This window comes from Spinacia oleracea, chromosome 6 (genome assembly GCF_020520425.1).
Source record: "Spinacia oleracea cultivar Varoflay chromosome 6, BTI_SOV_V1, whole genome shotgun sequence".
NCBI lineage: Eukaryota > Viridiplantae > Streptophyta > Magnoliopsida > Caryophyllales > Amaranthaceae > Spinacia > Spinacia oleracea.
Genome location: NC_079492.1, coordinates 38,324,704 through 38,344,891, shown reverse-complemented (window position 1 = coordinate 38,344,891; position 20,188 = coordinate 38,324,704). Strand labels below are relative to the sequence as shown.

Genomic DNA, 20,188 nt, shown 5'->3' with positions numbered 1-20,188 from the left:
TTATTTATAGAGGTATGGAAAGGGAATTGGAATCCTACTAGGATACGAATTAATTAAACTAGAATCCTATAAGAACTCTAATTAATTAATTTATCCTTTTAGGATTAGGAATTTAATCATATACCAAATCCTAATAGCTTTAGGAATCGTGCATGAACACAAACACACACACGCACGGCAGCCCACGAGGGGCGCCTATGCGCGCGCGCTCAGCCCACGCCACAAGGCCCACAACGCAGCCATGGCCTTGGCGCGCGCTGGGCCTGCCTTGCGGTGGGCCTGGGCGCTGCCTTGGCTTGGCGTGTGGCGCACGTTTGGCTTGCTGGGCGATGGCCCGGCTTCGTGCTGGGCCTTCGTCCGGCAGGCCTTCGTCCGATGCTTATTCGTACGATACGCTTCCGATTAAATTCCCGGTTCCGGAATTCATTTCCGATACGAACAATATTTAATATTTCCGATTCCGGAATTAATTTCCGTTTCGAACAAATATTTAATATTTCCGTTTCCGGAATTATTTTCCGATTCCGATAATATTTCCGATTCTGACAATATTTCCGTTTCCGGCAATATTTCCGATTCCGGCAATATTTCCATTTCCGATAATATTTTCCGATACGTACCATGTTTCCGTTTCCGGCAACATCTACGACTTGGATAATATTTATATTTCCGATTCCGGCAATATTTCCATTTCCGATAATATTTTCCGATACGTACCATGTTTCCGTTTCCGGCAACATCTACGACTTGGATAATATTTATATTTCCGATACAATCCATATTTCCGTTTTCGGTAATATCATCGTTTCCGGAGTATTCATTTCTTGCTTGTGACGATCTCAGCTCCCACTGGAACCAAGATTCATCGATTCCGAATATCCATAGATGGAGTATTTAATGCCATTAAATACTTGATCCGTTTACGTACTATTTGTGTGACCCTACGGGTTCAGTCAAGAGTAAGCTGTGGATTAATATCATTAATTCCACTTGAACTGAAGCGGCCTCTAGCTAGGCATTCAACTCACTTGATCTCACTGAATTATTAACTTGTTAATTAATACTGAACCCCATTTATTAGACTTAATATTATATGCATACTTGGACCAAGGGCATTATTTCCTTCAGTCTCCCACTTGTCCTTAGGGACAAGTGTGCATTACCTAATTCCTTTGTCGCTCGATGCTTGCTCTTGAACATAAGGTAAGAGTTGTCATCCTTATTATGTCCAGAGGTGTTTCTCGGTTTCAGAGTTCAACTGATCAAATAAAACAGATAATCATAGCCTATGATTCATCTGAGCACGGCCATGCATTTCACAGTTTCTAGCTCTCCGAGTGGCCTTGTACAACTTTTAGCATCTCATCCCGATTTATGGGAGGACAATCCCAATCTTGCGATCTTGAGATTAGACTTCGTTTGATAGGTGATTACCTGAGTGTTGCCTTTATAACCTCCTTTTACGGTGCGACGGTTGGTCAACGTCAAAGTAACCTGTTCTCAAACAAGTAATCTCAAATCACTCAGGTATTGAGGATTTAGTGTCTAATAATTTTAATGAAATTTACTTATGACAGATTTTCATCTCTTACAGTAAAGTTTCATATGTCTGTCCGATACTAGTCTTCCCAAAGTAAGTATCTATGCAAATGATTATGACATTGCCATGTCCATATAGTTCAAGAAACAGAACTACTAGTCATCTTGCATTCTAGTCGTCTAACGTTTTCTATGCGTCCAATTTTATAGAAAACTCCGACCAGGGACCATTTTCAACCTTTGACATTCAAGTTCACTCGATAGACATTTCTTAGTCACAGGACTGGTCCTAACAGTCTATCTTGAATATATCGTCAAATTGAAGGGACTCATCATTTAATAAACCACAAATTAAATGGAAAAATGAATTCTATTCATTTATTGTGAATGATTAACCAATAATGTTTTACAAAGATTTAAACTCTAAAACTTTAAAACATTAAATAAGGACATCAAAGCCATTCTCCAATATGCTTGATTCCCATAGCTGCAGTGTGCGAGTTGTGCTTCGCCTGCGGCAGAGGTTTAGTCAATGGATCTGATATGTTGTCATCAGTTCCAATCTTGCTTATCTCGACTTCTTTTCTTTCAACGAACTCTCGTAGAAGGTGAAATCTACGAAGTACATGCTTGACTCTTTGGTGGTGTCTAGGCTCCTTTGCCTGTGCAATAGCTCCGTTATTATCACAATACAGGGCTATTGGTCCTTTAATGGAGGGGACTACACCAAGTTCACCTATGAACTTCCTTAGCCATATAGCCTCCTTTGCTGCTTCATGTGCAGCAATGTACTCCGCTTCAGTTGTAGAATCCGCAATGGTGCTTTGCTTAGCACTTTTCCAACTTACTGCACCTCCGTTGAGGTAGAAGACAAACCCAGTCTGTGATCTGAAATCATCTTTGTCGGTTTGGAAGCTTGCGTCCGTATAGCCTTTAACAATTAATTCATCATCTCCACCATAGACCAGGAAGTCATCTTTGTGCCTTTTCAGGTACTTCAGAATGTTCTTGGCAGCAGTCCAATGTGCCTCTCCTGGGTCTGACTGGTATCTGCTCGTAGCACTGAGTGCGTACGCAACATCCGGGCGTGTACATATCATAGCATACATTATTGATCCAATCAATGATGCATATGGAATCCCATTCATTCGTCTACGCTCATCAAGTGTTTTTGGGCACTGAGTCTTACTTAGAGCATCTCCAATGGTTGTAGCTAGGGACTAGCTTGAAATTTATAAAAGTTTCAAGCTAATAGCTAGACCATTGGAGTTAGAGTAATAAATTAGCTTGGCCAAGCAAATTAGCTTAAACAAGATAATTTGCTTGACAACTAGCTTCCAAAAATTGTCAAATAATTAATTGACAAGTGGGACAAGTGGGACCAAATTAAATAACAAGCTAGTTGCTAGCTATTGGAGCACAAATTAGCTAGACAATGTAATAGCTTGAAATCTTATGTGGCATAACAAGCTAATTATCAAATTAGCCTACCATTAGAGATGCTCTTAGAGTCATTCCATGAGACATGGGTAGGTAGCCTCGTTTGGAGTCTGTCATCTTGAACTTATCAAGCACCTTATTGATATAAGTGCTTTGACTAAGTCCAATCATCTTTTTAGATCTATCTCTGTAAATCTTGATGCCCAATATGTACTGTGCTTCTCCTAGATCCTTCATCGAAAAACATTTCCCAAGCCAAATCTTGACAAAGTTCAACATAGGAATGTCATTTCCGATAAGTAATATGTCGTCGACATATAATACTAGAAAAGAAAATTTTCTCCCACTGACTTTCTTGTATACACAAGATTCGTCTGCGTTCTTGATGAAACCAAAGTCACTGACTGCTTCATCAAAACGTATATTCCAACTCCTTGATGCCTGCTTCAATCCGTAGATTGATTTCTTTAGCTTGCATACCTTTTTAGCATTCTTTGGATCCTCAAAACCTTCAGGCTGTGTCATGAACACAGTTTCTATTAAAACGCCGTTTAAGAAAGCGGTTTTGACATCCATCTGCCATATTTCGTAATCGTAATATGCAGCGATTGCTAACATTTCCCGAATAGACTTTAGCATTGCAACTGGTGAAAAGGTTTCATCGTAATCCACACCGTGGACTTGCCTGTAACCTTTTGCAACCAATATAGCTTTGAAAACTTCAAGTTTCCCATCCTTGTCCTTTTTTCAGTTTGAAAACCCATTTGCTTCCAATGGCTTGGTAGCCATCTGGCAAATGGACCAAATCCCATACTTGGTTTTCAGACATGGAGTCTAATTCAGATTGCATGGCTTCTTGCCATTGCTTGGAGCTAGGGCTCGTCATAGCTTGCTTGTAAGTCGCAGGTTCATCACTTTCAAGTAATAGAACGTCATAGCTCTCGTTCGTCAAAATACCTAAGTACCTTTCCGGTTGAGATCTATATCTCTGCGATCTATGCGGGGTAACATTTCTAGATTGACCATGATTCTCACCAGATTCTTTTAAAGATCTCTGAGTTTCATCCTGAATGTCATCTTGAGAATTCTCTAGAGTTTGTTGTTCGACTCGAATTTCTTCGAGGTCTACTTTTCTCCCACTTGTCATTTTGGAAATGTGATCCTTTTCCAAAAAGATACCATCTCGAGCAACAAACACCTTGTTCTCAGATGTATTATAGAAGTAATACCCCTTTGTTTCCTTTGGATATCCCACAAGGATACATTTGTCAGATTTCGGATGAAGTTTGTCTGAAATTAATCGTTTGACGTATACTTCACATCCCCAAATCTTAAGAAAAGACACATTTGGAGGCTTTCCAAACCATAACTCATATGGAGTCTTTTCGACAGCTTTAGACGGAGCCACTAGTAGAAAAAACCCCTGTTGCAACCCCCTTATTGCAGCGTACAAGTATTAATACGCTTCAACAACCAGCCGGTCAACGCGGGTCAAACCTTTTAAAGGGTTATCGCAGCGTACATTTTTATTGTTCGCTGCGAAATAGTTTATTGCAGCGTACAAAATTAAAGCCCGCAGCAATATACAGACTCTGTTGCAGCGTACATGCTATTGTACCCTGCAACAGGTCCTGATCCGTGTTTCAAAATACATTAGCTCATTTCTCAAAATTTGCTGCGGGCTCCGTGTTTCAAAATACTGCAATTCAAAATACTCCAAAATATCTCAAAATTTTAGAACTCATTTCCTCGCGCTCAACTCCAACTCTCCAAACATCTCCCAATTTTTTGCCGTCGCCGTCGAACTCCAACCCTTGTTCGGCCCTGCGTCGCCGTCGAAATCCGCCCTTGCTCGGCCCTGCGTCGCTGTCCTCTCCGGTGGATGTCTGTTCTCGCCTCATCTCCCCCGTCGCTGTCCTCTCCGATGGGTGGCTTTTCAATTGCTGAAAACTCGGTCAGCTTGGTCGGCCGGGGGTTCAGCGTCCCCCCGTCGCGTCCTGGTTCCGGTGCTTGCTCGGCCGTTACTCTCCTCGCCACAACCAGTAAGTAATTATCTTCCTAGCTGTATTTTCGTTTTCAGATTAGGGTTTTGTTCAATTTATATTTTTTTTTTGATTTTTTTTTGGTTGTTGTTCAATTCGTTTTTAGCAATTCACATGATAAGGTTTACACTTTCCAGCATAAAAAAATTATCATGTGAATTGCTAAAAACGAATTGAACTTTGTGGTGAGCTAAAACTGATTAATTGTGCATAATAATTTCTAGTAGCAGTAATTGAACTATTTTGGTCGCTGATCTCAAAAGAGGTTAAGGCTAATCATGTGAACTAAAACAAATGTTGAACTATTTTGATAAGGTTTACAAAGCCAGCAGTGGCCTCAAGATTGCTGTTGAACTTTGTGGTGAGCTAAAACTGATTAATTGTGCATAATAATTTCTAGTAGCAGTAATTGAACTATTTTGGTCGCTGATCTCAAAAGAGGTTAAGGCTAATCACCCAAAGATTATCAGGTGAATTTCCTGGTTATATGATTCAAACTGCATCCTTTCTAGGTCATTAATTCTCAAGCATCGATCCCTTGTTTCTTAATTTCAGCTTGCTGGGGTTGTTGCGGTTGAAGTCACAGGAGGGCCAACCATCGACTTTGTTCCAGGAAGAATGGTTTGTGCTTCCTATACATTCATGATTGTTATATTCTTATTCGTTATTGTATAACAATAGTACCTGATTATCGATGTTATACCAGGATTGCGCAGATTCTCCTGATGAAGGACGCCTTCCTGATGCAAATCAAGGTACGTACGTATTCTACCCTCTCATCAGTAAAATGACAGTTTAGTAGTACATGTTATTAACAACATAAAATGGGTTGCAGGTGCCGGACATTTGAGAGAAATCTTTTACAGAATGGGGCTTTCTGACAAGGATATTGTCGCGCTTTCAGGAGGCCACACTCTGGTAAACTACATACCTTAGCTTGGACAAGATTACAACAATGCTAGGACTAACCTAAACTAGTCATACATGACTTGTGTGCTACCTTCGCCGAGTATAGTCGTCGTATACTCTAGAGCTGCTGAAATTTTGCCCCACTCACAGTGGAACAATTACATGAGATGAACTTTGAAGGATTTTAAAAGATATATACTTCATATATAATGTGAGATTTAGATTTCAAGTAGACCTTAAATCGCCCTGTGATTAGATTTTTACGCAATTTTTGCCCCTCCTGTTTAATTTTTTGCTTTTATAGTTTGATTATCCCATATTTACATGATTTTATTGTCAACTACAGTGTTAGATTTTTGTAAACAAGATGTATTGATAGTTGTCGTAATTTAAAAAAATACTAGTTATTCTTTGACATCTCTTTATGTGAGCATTTCCATGCAATTATAAGCATTGTATTCCTTTTCACTTTGTTGCTTGATATTTTAAGTCTGTGAATTGGTACAAGTATATTTATCACCATTTGATGGGACATGAAGTCGAGATGCAGGTGGTTTGAAATACTTTGCCTCGTCGATTTGGCGCTCCAGGTCTTCCAGAGTTGAATGCATCTCAGGTATTATATTCTTGTGTTTAACATTGTTCTTGTAGGGTACTAACTTATGCGGTATACTACTCTTAATAATAACCTTCTCTATTACATCCATTGTGTATATTATGTGGTTTGTTAATTGTTTCAAATTTACTTTGGATTTTGATTTCTAGCTACAATAATCGGGCAATTATGGAGGTTGCTCAAGTACTGCTTTATTTCGGAGTTGAACAAATTATCTATGTTTCTGAAATGACGCACTGCTAAATAAAGGTTTTTATTCTTAACTATACCACTTCAAAGCACTATTTCTTTTCAGAGTTTCTGATTCAAGCACATTCTAGCTCTTATTCTCAAACACCTAATACAACTTAAGATTCAGAAATGTTTCACGGTAATACATCTGAGCTTAATAGAAGTATCAACATAAATTAAGAGATTATGTTCTGAAATAGATAGTTGCTCTTATGTTCTGATCCTGCGTCCGTACTGCTCATAAGCGCTATTTATAGAAGAACAAAAAAGTGAAAAACAATATGAAGCTATTAAAGTGAAGTACATAACTGAAACATATGAGCTAATTAATCTTATACTTCAGGCCACCTAAGAACCTAAGGACTTTCGTTCCCAATTTTGAACTAAATAACCTAAGGACTCATTTCAAACTTATTACATGATTAATATGCTTAGTTTTAAGTTTTCAATACTCGTTCCAATCGATTTATGCACATTTAAGGATCATTGGATCGTTATAGGTCATATTTAGGCTAAAATGACATTTTCGCTCCCAACTTTGAACTAACGAACTTAAGAACTCATTTCAAACTTACTACATGATTCATATGATTAGTTTTAACTTTCCAAGACTCAATCCAATCTATTTATGCACATTTGAGACTTGTTTGGCCATTATAGGTCATATTTAGGCTAAAATGACATTTTCGCTCACAACTTTGAACTAACGAACCTAAGGACTCACTTCCAACTTATTACATGATTAATATGATTATTGTAAGTTTTCAAGACTCAATCCAATCGATTTATGCACATTTGAGACTTGTTTGGTCATTATAGGTCATATTTAGGCTAAAATGAGGCATTTTCGCTCCCAACTTTGAACTAACGAACCTAAGAACTCATTTCAAACTTACTACATGATTCATATGATTAGTTTTAACTTTCCAAGACTCAATCCGATCTATTTATGCACATTTGAGACTTGTTTGACCATTATATGTCATATTTAGGCTAATATGACATTTTCGCTCCCAACTTTGAACTAACGAACCTAAAAACTCATTTTAAACTTACTACATGATTCATATGATTATTTTTAACTTTTCAAGACTCAATCCAATCTTCACATTCGAGACTTGTTTGGCCGTTATTGGTCATATTTAAGCTAAAATGACATTTTCGCTCACAACTTTGTACTAACGAACTTAAGAACTCATTTCAAACTTATTACATGATTCATAAGATTAGTTTTAAGTTTCCAAGACTCAATCCAATCTATTTATGCACATTTGAGACTTGTTTGGTCGTTATAGGTCATATTTATGCTAAAATAAAGCATTTTCGCTCCCAATTTTGAACTAAATAACCTAAGGACTCATTTCAAACGTATTACATGATCAATATGCTTAATTTTAAGTTTTCAATACTCGTTCCAATCGATTTATGCACATTTAAGGATCATTGGATCGTTATAGGTCATATTTAGGCTAAAATGACATTTTCGCCAGAAGATGCTAATAAATATGACTTTTGAATGTGCTGTTACAAACTTAGCAAAAAATTATGAGTAACAGATGTCATTATGATTCGGCTATTTGATGGTTTGATATCTATAAGCTGAATCCTAATGAAATGCATAGCCTTTATGCCCTAAGGTACCTAGGTGATTTCAGTAGTTCACACTCTCACAGCCTTCATTAGCTCCAAGCTTTATTACTGCTACTTTTGATAAGTCACTCAGTCCAAACTTAAGATGATTAGTGATCTCTCAAATTTGCAGTCATATAAACTCCTTTACTTTATCAAAGAGTACTCCATCAATGTGGAGGGTGATACTTTGAGCTTAACCTTTTCTCCCTCGTCCAATTACCTCTCCCTTGTATATTTATTGCAGACATTCTTGAGTCTTGATTGTTTAGGAATGTAGGAAGTTAATCAGGGTTTGTCTTTTAGGATACCTCTCCCAAACCTATCTTGTAGAGGTGTATTATAGATGAGTGAGTCATAAATCTTTCTTGTTTCTCATTCTGGGTCTGTTATTGGAAGACATTTTTTGCGAGCTACTGAAATGTTTGCTGGCTCGGTCATTTTTAACAGCTATCTTAACCTTTAAAAGTTGCTTCAAAGCACTGCCCAACGACCTTCAGTAGAGTTGTGGCACGATCAAAACTTAGTTTAGGTTTCTTTTGGAAAACGCTATCTTAGTTTTAAAAGGAACAAGGCACACCAAGATGCACAGGGATGCACTGATCTGTACTGATTTGTGCTGCTGCATTGATCAGTTCTGCTGCTGCTGCACGGATCGGTGATGCTGCTGCTGCTGCACTGATCGGTGCTGCTGATGCCGCACTGATCTGCTGCCTACATGCTGATCTGCTGCTGCTGCACTAGTGCTGATCTGCTACACGTACTAATCTCCTACAAGGCAATTGAAATGTGATAAAATGATAGTCAATACAATAAAATAAAATAAAAGGGAATGCAAGTTGTTTATTTAAGATGTAACGAATTTGAAATTGATTGAAGAAAAGTCTTATCAATATAATATTAAATATTGCATAAATTTATCAATGTGATTAGTATATGAACTGATGGAATGGAAATGAGCTAGCAATATTTGTTTGTGATGTCTTAATTGACATGTGTATTTGGAATTAATGATTGGCACGTACTGTACAACTTTGTACCTTATTGCACAATGTTTTGCAACATAATTGTTGATATATTAATGTTAGTTATATTAGTATAACTTGTATTTGGTAAGATTTAGTACATTTTGATATGTTGTAATTTAATTATATAGGGCTGCTCCTCCCAAATTTAAAATCTAACATCGGAAATTCAGAAAAATTATATATATATATATATATATATATATATATATATATATATATATATATATATATATATATATATATAAACTAATGGAACACTACGTAAATTGTTAGGCACTAACTTAATTGACTTAAATGACATTTCCGCTCCCAACTTTGAACTAAAAAACCTAAGGACTCATTTGATTCTTATTACATGACTAATATGCATAGTTTTAACTTTCTAAAACTCATTCGAATCTATTTATTCACATTTAAGGGTCATTGGGTCGTTATAGGTCATATTTAGGCTAAAATGACATTTCTGCTCCCAACTTTGAACTAAAGAACCTAAGGACTCATTTGATTCTTATTACATGACTAATATACATAGTTCTTTCTAAAACTCATTCGAATCTATTTATGCACATTTAAGGGTCATTGGGTCGTTACAGGTCATATTTAGAGCTAAAATGACATTTCCGCTCCCAACTTTGAACTAAAGAACATAAGGACTCATTTGATTCTTATTACATGATTAATATGCATAGTTTTAACTTTCTAAAACTTATTCGAATCTATTTATGCACATTTCAAGATCATTGGGTCGTTATAGGTCATATTTAGGCTAAAATGACATTTCCGCTCCCAACTTTGAACTAAAGAACCTAAGGAATCGTTTGATTCTTATTACATGACTAATATGCATAGTTTTAACTTTCTAAAACTAATTCGAATCTATTTATGCAAATTTAAGGGTCATTGGGTCATTATAGGTTATATTTAGAGCTAAAATGACATTTCCGCTCCCAACTTTGAACTAAATAACATAAGGACTCATTTGATTCTTATTACATGATTAATATGCATAGTTTTAACTCTCTAAAACTCATTGCAATCTATTTATGCACATTTAAGACTAACGTGATCGTTATAGGTCATATTTAGAGCTAAAATGATATTTCCGCTCCCAACTTTGAACTAAAGAACCTAAGGATACATTTGATTCTTATTACATGACTAAAATGCATAGATTTAACTTTCTAAAACTCATTTGAATCTATTTATGCACATTTAAGGCTCATTGGGTCGTTATAGATCATATTTAGGCTAAAATGACATTTATGCTCCCAACTTTGAACTAAAGAACATAAGGACTCATTTGATTCTTATGATATGACTAATATGCATAGTTTTAACTTTCTAAAACTTATTTGAATCTATTTATGCACATTTAAAGATCATTGGGTCGTTATAGACTTATAGGTCATATTTAGGCTAAAATGACATTTCCGCTCCCAACTCTGAACTAAAGAACCTAAGGATACATTTGATTCTTATTACATGACTAATATGCCTAGTTTTAACTTTCTAAAACTCAATCGAACCTATTTATGCACATTTAAGGCTCGTTGGGTCGTTATAGGTCATATTTAGAGCTAAAATGACATTTCCGCTCCCAACTTTGAACTAAAGAACCTAAGGATACATTTGATTCTTATTACATGACTAAAATGCATAGATTTAACTTTCTAAAACTCATTTGAATCTATTTATGCACATTTTAGGCTCATTGGGTCGTTATAGGTCATATTTAGGCTAAAATGACATTTATGCTCCCAACTTTGAACTAAAGAACATAAGAACTCATTTGATTCTTATGACATGACTAATATTCATAGTTTTAACTTTCTAAAACTTATTTGAATCTATTTATGCACATTTAAAGATCATTGGGTCGTTATAGACTTATAGGTCATATTTAGGCTAAAATGATATTTCCGCTCCCAACTTTGAACTAAAGAACCTAAGGATACATTTGATTCTTATTACATGACTAATATGCATAGTTTTAACTTTCTAAAACTCATTCGAACCTATTTATGCCCATTTAAGGCTCGTTGGGTCGTTATAGGTCATATTTAGAGCTAAAATGACATTTCCGCTCCCAACTTTGGGTCGTTATAGGTAATCAATTAATTTTTCTTACTCTTAATTGATTCATATTCTAGACTATTAGTACATTGTCATTAGTTGCTTGAATGTTAAAATGTGACATTTCATTTGCATTTAATCGATCTAATGCTCCCATCAAAATTTTGTTTTTGTAAAGGTCTATTCTCCGAAGACTGCGCCTTATGCTAGTGAGGAAAATGATGTGGTTCGTGAGCAATGGGCTAAGTTTTATACCAGCATGTATTTATTATTGATCTGAGGGCGCTTGATCGAGTTGGTTTAGATGTTATAGAACAATGTTTTATGTTGAAATGTATGCTTACGTTGAAATTGGAACGTACATATATTTATTTAAATGTATATATATGGTACGTGCACTTTGGTTTTGGGATATATATACAAAACACCAGTTATTGTTTTTATATTTGTTATACAGGTTGCGATATTCTATTATTGTTGTGACAGGTTTCTATATTTGGTGCAAGGCACTCTAGGTATCCCTAAACAAAACTAAAATAAAACTAAAATTTTCCCGCCAAAAGTGCTTTGTTACAGCGTACATATATATATATATGTACGCTGCAACAAGGGTGAAAAATTTTGCAAAATTTCAGACTTGTTGCAGCGTACAAATAGATGTACCCTGCAACAAGTGGGGTCTTTTGCAGCGTACATGAATTTGTACGCTGCAAAAGACCCATATTTTTGCCACAATTTTGCGACTTGTTGTAGCGTACATTTGCAATGTACGCTACAAAAAAGTACTTTTTGCAGCGTACATTGTACGCTGCAACAAGACAATACTTGTTGCAGGCCCCCCAGTTGCAGCATACGATGTACGCTGCAACAGGGGTCTAAAAGCCCGCTGCAACAAGGGTTTTTTCTACTAGTGAGCTCTATTTATAGTGAGTGCAGCTGTATTTAGTGCATGTCCCCAAAATTCTATTGGAAGTTCGGCCTGACCCATCATTGACCTGACCATGTCTAGCAAGGTTCTGTTCCTCCGTTCCGACACACCGTTCCATTGTGGTGTTCCAGGAGGAGTCAATTCTGATAGAATTCCACATTCTTTCAGATGGTCATCAAATTCATAGGTCAGATATTCACCGCCTCTATCAGACCGCAGTGCCTTAATCTTCTTGCCTAATTGATTCTCTACTTCACTCTGAAATTCCTTGAATTTGTCAAATGATTCAGACTTATGCTTCATTAGGTAGACATAACCATATCTACTGAAGTCATCAGTGAAAGTGATAAAGTAGCTGAAACCACCTCTAGCATTTGTACTCATTGGTCCACATACATCTGTATGGTTTAAACCCAATAGTTCATTTGCTCTTTCTCCAACTTTAGAGAAAGGTTGCTTTGTCATTTTGCCAAGTAAACATGATTCGCATTTACCATAATCCTCTAAGTCAAATGGTTCTAGAATTCCTTCCTTTTGAAGTCTTTCTAAGAGTTTCAAGTTAATATGGCCTAATCGACAATGCCACAGATAGGTGAGATCTGAATCATCCTTTTTGGCCTTTTTGGTATTTATGTTATAAACTTGTTTGTCGTGATCTAGTAAATAAAGTCCATTGACCAATCTAGCAGATCCATAAAACATCTCTTTAAAATAAAACGAACAACTATTGTCTTTTATTAAAAAGGAAAATCCCTTAGCATCTAAGCAAGAAACTGAAATGATGTTTTTAGTAAGACTTGGAACATGGAAACACTCTTCCAGTTCCAAAACTAGCCCAGAGGGCAACGACAAATAATAAGTTCCTACAGCTAATGCAGCAATCCGTGCTCCATTTCCCACTCGTAATTCGACTTCACCCTTGCTTAACTTTCTACTTCTTCTTAGTCCTTGTGGATTGGAACATAAGTGTGAGCCACAACCTGTATCTAATACCCAAGAAGTTGAATTAGCAAGTATACAGTCTATAACGAAAATACCTGAAGATGGAACGACTGTTCCGTTCTTCTGATCTTCCTTTAGCTTTGGACATTCTTTCTAGTAATGGCCAATTCCATCACAATAAAGACAACTTGATGTGGACTTGTCCTGCTTCTTAGCATTGCCCTTGGACTTTCCACTATTCTTGAAGTGTCTCCCATTAGCCTTGAGTAAATCTTTGGCTTCACAGTCGAGTACTATCTCAGCCTTTCTGATAAGGTGAACAAACTCTGCAACTGTTTCTTCTCTTGGTTCACTTAGGTATAGTTGCTTGAAGCGACCAAACCCACTGTGTAGTGAATTGAGCAAGATAGAGACTGCCATCCTTTCGCTTATCGGTGTTCCTAGTAGACATAGGCGATCAAAGTATGAAAGCATAAGCTCCACATGGAACCTTACAGGGACGCCTACCCTGTGTTTAGTGCGAAGGAGCTGAGCATGTGTTTCTTAGACTTCCATCCTATAACACCTGTTGGCAGATCTAACCTTCAGACCAGTCATTGATTCAATCAATTCATGGATGTTCAGGTCTCTGTCCTCCGTGCTTCCACGACAGATATCCCTCAGATTCTTGATGAGCGTAAAAGGTTCGTAAGCTACAAACCTTCTAGCCCATTCATCAGGGATATTGCTCAGCATGAGACTCATAACCTTCTTGAGATCCGCATCCCAGGCGGCAAATCTTTCAGGGGTCATGTCTCTGGCATAGTAGCTTGGCATGGGATGTAACAGTACATACTCAAGTCCATTGAGTCTGACTATTTCACTTAGCTTAGCTTCCCATTCAAGAAAATTTGTTAGGTTCAGCTTGACCATAAGCTCATAACCCATGATGATGTTTTGATTGTTGTTTGCCATAGTAAAACTACAATTGAAAAGAATAAACAAATAAATAATCATTCACAGTTTCTCTTAATAAACTTAAATTCTAGCATACATGCATAATTCAATGTTCATTAAGCATTTTATTCAAGTTATGTGTTCCGGCAGGTGTGAATAAAATGATTCCAAGATCCTAAAATCCATTGAAGAATTAAGCACAGTATGTATTTAGACTCAATTCTAAAATCTTTTAGGTAAGCAAACGCCTTTTGCTAATAGTCTAGAAACTACTCTTGGTTGATAGGTACGTCTAAGAACTTATTAGATAAACCTATCGATTTTGCCACGACATAAAAGGACTCCTTACTTATATCGTTGAGTTTCACCAAAGCTAACATGTACTCACAATTATTTGTGTACCTTGCCCCTTTAGGACCAATAAGTAACACCTCGCTGAGCGAAAACTATTACTAGATTGATGTAAAGGATATCCAAGCAAGTGTATATTTTGGCATGGCACATTTTAACTCAATTTTTAAGTTTGGAACTTAAGGCTCTTACTATGTTGGTTAGACGTTAAGTGAACTAAAATCCTTAATCATGCAACATAATCAAGCCACAATCTCATGCATAATTAAGACATATTTAAAGCAATAAATAACTTAAAGCATGCATAAGATAAATGTGATCTAGTATGGCCCGACTTCATCTTGAAGCTTCAACTTCAAAGTCCGTCTCGAAAATGGAAACTTCGTCTTGAATTTCACCGTGGGAGGCGCCATTTTCTTCAAATAGGATAAGCTATAATTAAAACTAATTACAACTATTTGATGGTACGCATACCATATTTAAATTGAAAAACAAATTTGGTGCTTTAGACCAATTACATTCAAATTAATGGTACGCAGACCATATTTTCTATCCTATTTGGGCCATACTAGTCACTTCATTGAAGGAAATAATGCCCTTGGTCCAAGTATGCATTCTATGTTAAGTCTAATAAGTGCGGTTCAGTATTAATTAACAAGTTAATAATTCAGTGAGATCAAGTGAGCTGAATGCCTAGCTAGAGGCCGCTTCAGTTCAAGTGGAATTAATGATATTAATCCACAGCTTACTCTTGACTGAACCCGTAGGGTCACACAAATAGTACGTAAACGGATCAAGTATTTAATGGCATTAAATACTCCATCTATGGATATTCGGAATCGACGGATCTTGGTTTCAGTGGGAGCTGAGATCGTCACAGGCAAGAAATGGATACTCCGGAAACGATAATATTGCCGGAAACGGAAATATGGATCGTATCGGAAATATAAATATTATCCAAGTCGTAGATGTTGCCGGAAACGGAAACATGGTACGTATCGGAAAATATTATCGGAAATAGAAATATTGCCGGAATCGGAAATATTGCCGGAAACGGAAATATTGTCAGAATCGGAAATATTATCGGAATCGGAAAATAATTCCGGAAACGGAAATATTAAATATTTGTTCGAAATGGAAATTAATTCCGGAATCGGAAATATTAAATATTGTTCGTATCGGAAATGAATTCCGGAACCGGGAATTTAATCGGAAGCGTATCGTACGAATAAGCATCGGACGAGGCCTGCCGGACGAGGGCCCAGCACGAAGCCAGGCCATCGCCCAGCAAGCCAAGCGCGCCACACGAACAGCCAAGGCCACGCCAGGCCCAGCGCAAGGCCAGGCCCAGCAGGCCATGGCAGCGCGCGCAGCAATGGGCTGCGAGCATTGCTGCAGCTCGCGTGGGCTTGTAGCTCGCGTGGGCCGAGCGGCCGTGTGGGCTGTGCGCGGGCATGGCCTGCACGCTTGCGGGTCATGCTCGTGTAGAGTTTGTGTTCACATACGAAACCAAAAGAGTATAGGATTTGTTTAATGATTAAAATTCCTAATCCTAAAAGATAAATTAATTAAATAAGAATTCTACTAGGATTCTAATTTAATTAATTCGTATCCTAGTAGGATTCGATTACTTATTCCATGGTCTATAAATATGAGTTAAGGGCTCATAATTTATATCGAGTATTCAAGTATTCAAAGTGATTTTTGAGAGCAAAAATTCAGTCATATAATTGCCTACAATAGCCGAAAATTCTAAGTACCTTAAGGGCGATCCTAGTTGGTCAAGCTTAAGGCGGATCCGGACGTGCTGTGGACTATCTACGGAGGGACGACACTTGGAGTCCTAAAGACTTGTTCTTGTTCGGTTCGGGCGCAGCTAGGGAGGGCACGCAACAAAGAGTATGCATCTAAACTATGCTAAATGATTATGTGTAAATAATATGCTTTCCTGGCTTTATGGTTTTTCCGCATGATCTATGTTTTGTCATATGAATCATAACCTAACAGTGGTATCAGAGCCTCTTATTATTTTCATAATCTAAATTGCATGAACATGGTTAAATATTACAAATTTGCAAGAATTAAAAAGGGTGATTAATTTTCGTAATTGTTAATTAATTGCAAATTGCGTTTATTTAATTATACGTACGCAGTTTTTCGGCAGTTTCTTCGTTACTCATCCAAATCGAGTGATTTTTGTGTCAATTCCGCATGTAAAAGGCATTCTAAAATTTTGACAAAAATAGTACTTTTCGGCCGAACCCAGAATTCTCAAATTCGAAGCCTAACTATGACTTTTCGGAGGTTTTAGTTTTTCGAATGCAAAATTTCTTAAATTTAAGATGTTAAATTAAATATTTGCGATTCTTGTTGATAAATCTTGAATTTTTGATTAACCTACTGTATATGTTTAACAAGTTTGAATGCCTAGCCTTGTTAATTATGCAACCTAATTTGTAATTATGATTAATTTGTTGAAAATTGGAATAATTTAGAATTAATTTGATTTTCATAATTAGTTATAATTTAATTAGATACCTATGATTAAAAACCACCATAAAAATTGTAAATTTATGTTAAACTTTAAATTTTTATGACCTAGACTTGAATCCATGTTAATCGGAAATCAATTAAATAATAAATTTTCGATTTTTCGCCCTAAAATTATGAAATTAATTTTGAATATAAATTTTTAATTTTTATGCGACTCGCTCATATAACTAGCACGCACAAAGCAATGGACGCTACGTGTTACCCTTAAGAGGTGTTGTATAGTGCGGGCATGCGACGACGAGCAAGGGAGCTCGTCGCCCATGCGGTACGAATGCAGCGAGCAAGGGCATGGTGCACGAGCACAAGGCAGCAGCCCTGCCTTGTGTCGTGGGCTGTGAGCAATGGGCGTGTGGGCAGGGGCGAGAGCAAGGCACGAGCAGTCGCGTGTGGGCAGCAAGCATGCTGCGCCACAGCGCGCACTGCCTCGCGCGCAGCGAGCTCAAGCTCGCGTGCCACGAGCGCTACGCACAGCGTCGATGGCTCGCGCGCAGCGAGCGCCAGCTCGCATACTGCTGCCTCGTGCGATGAGCGCAAGCTCGCGTGCGGGAAAGGCAGGCGCGCAGCGAGCGATGGCTCGCATGGATCGAGCGCTGGCAAGCGAGCGCAACGAGCAATGGCTCGCATGAATCGAGCGCTGGGGCGCGCAGCGAGCGATGGCTCGCGTGCATGATTATGTTAAAATGCATGAGATCAAAGCTTGATTATGTTGCATGATTAAGGATTTTAGTTCACTTAAAATCTAACCAACATAGTAAGAGCCTTAAGTTCCAAACTTAAAAATTGAGTTAAAAGGTGCCATGCCAAAATATACACTTGCTTGGATATCCTTTACATCAATCTAGTAATAGTTTTCGCTCAGCGAGGTGTTACTTATTGGTCCTAAAGGGGCAAGGTACACAAATAATTGTGAGTACATGTTAGTTTTGGTGAAACTCAACGATATAAGTAAGGAGTCCTTTTATGTCGTGGCAAAATCGATAGGTTTACCTAATAAGTTCTTAGACGTACCTATCAACCAAGAATAGTTTCTAGACTATTAGCAAAACGCTTTTGCTTACCTAAGATGTTTTAGGACTAAGTCGACAAACTGTGCTTAGTTCTTCAATGATTTTAGGATCTTGGAATCATTTTATTCACACCTGCCGGAACACATAATTCGAATAAAATGCTAATAACTTGTTTGAATTGCATGATTGCTTTAATTTTCAAGTTATTATTCATGATAAATGTTTAGACTTTGCATGCTTCAATGTATGTTTTAATTATTGTTTATAATTAAAAATCTTGCACTGCGGTAAATCCTTTTAGAAAGGTAACAGTAAATTTCCTCGATTGGTAATGAATCCAAGAACGATTCACGGAAATGAGAGAAAATGAGCAATTTCAATGTACTTTCTTTTAGTGACTTTTATGGTTGTTTTCGAGTATCAAAATCGAATGGCGAACCGATTGGTGCTTGTGGATTCAAAATACAATGTAGTTTTGAGATCATAAAGCATTGAGTTTAAACGCTCAGCTTTACCAATGGTTAACAACCTAAAATCTTTGTCCATTTAATTCTCGAATGAGTCTAGTCCCTAGACATTCGAATAGATCGATGCTTAGAGAACTTTAGAAGCTTCTGGTAAGATCATCTAGTTGAAACAAAATATTCAACATAAATTAAAATGGTAAAGAACCTTGTTGGTGACATTGGACATGTCTAACAAAGTATAAAAGTCAACACTAAAGAATTCAATTCTTAAGACTATAAGAAAGGGTACAAGAAATAGGAAAATAAGGAACAAATGAAAGGAATTTACAATTCCGTTTCTACCTGTAAGTTTATGTTTAAAGAAAAGTGACCTAGCAATCAAACTTCCTTGGTATCATATACCGCTTGAGGTTCTTACTTCGGTAATAACTCAAACAATGGAAACTAGGCTACACTAATGGCCTACAAGTGGGAAATGAAGCATGGCAATGCTACATTAGTTGTAGGGTCATCTAGTTTGTTTTAAGTCCTTTCAAAGGCTGGAACTTAATGGCTATTTTGTTCCATAATCAGCATACCTAAATTTCTGTTTTTCAAACACAGAAAGACTCACATTCAAGAAAAACAAAAACAATGTTTGATTGTTTATTTGAGTGAAATGGTCAATTACGGGTTGAGTCAATATGCTTGATTAAAACAAACAACTCTTTAACAATAAAAACTTTACTAGGTTCAAATCAACCCCTTGATTTGAGTTCCACTAATCTTTGGCATTGTTGCTTAGACCATATCAATAAGTTAACATTCAAAAGCTCTATTTTGATGGAATTTTGAAAGTTCATTGATTTCTAAATCAATTTAAGACAACTAGTCTTACTTGTTGAAAGTAACAAAAGATATGAACTATTGTTAGAACGCCTAGACAATAGAGTTCAAAGCTAAAGAAAGATTTTATGACATTATTATTTCACATGGACTTGAGTGAATATAGGTTTATTTACTCAAATGTGATATAAGTTGAATCTGTTTGGCTAGTTCAAAGATTCAGAAGTATAAAATCCACTTGGAAAGAAATCATAAAGATCTAGGTTAGATCATGTTGATGATTACTTGAGACCAAATATGATCACAATGATTGTGTGTTGTAATTTCACAATCTAGGTCCATAAGATATGGCATGTCTTAGTTGGAATAATCGAAGTCAATTAGTACTTGATTCGATTAATGATGAATCATAAAGACTTTTCCTATAATTTCTAAAACAAAATGCTCAACTACCACCAAACTAAACCAAATTCGTCAAAGCTATTGAAAAGTAATTTCAAAATATCTTTTCATAATATATCTAAAGAGTTCCTAAACTCAGTGGGAGCTTAGTGTTTGTTATTCAACAAACTAAGGCCCCAAGTATAGATATATGTTTCATTGTGATTTATTCAAATGAGACACAAGGGTATTGTTTCTACCACGAATTTTTGAGAACATAATGTTTGTTTG

General features: G+C 36.9%; 2 long non-coding RNA genes across 2 annotated transcripts; both read left to right on the top strand.

The window, feature by feature from the left end:
- The first annotated feature begins 4,640 nt into the window (after nt 1-4,640).
- On the top strand, nt 4,641-6,222 carry LOC110790041 (uncharacterized). The gene is made up of 5 exons (XR_008923422.1): nt 4,641-5,021; nt 5,337-5,491; nt 5,577-5,642; nt 5,728-5,776; nt 5,857-6,222. It is a non-coding gene; the product is annotated as an uncharacterized lncRNA (long non-coding RNA).
- Nucleotides 6,223-6,448: 226 nt separating this feature from the next.
- LOC110790042 (uncharacterized) lies at nt 6,449-11,820 on the top strand. The gene is made up of 3 exons (XR_008924336.1): nt 6,449-6,546; nt 6,696-6,795; nt 11,686-11,820. It is a non-coding gene; the product is annotated as an uncharacterized lncRNA (long non-coding RNA).
- The last annotated feature ends 8,368 nt before the right edge of the window (nt 11,821-20,188 follow it).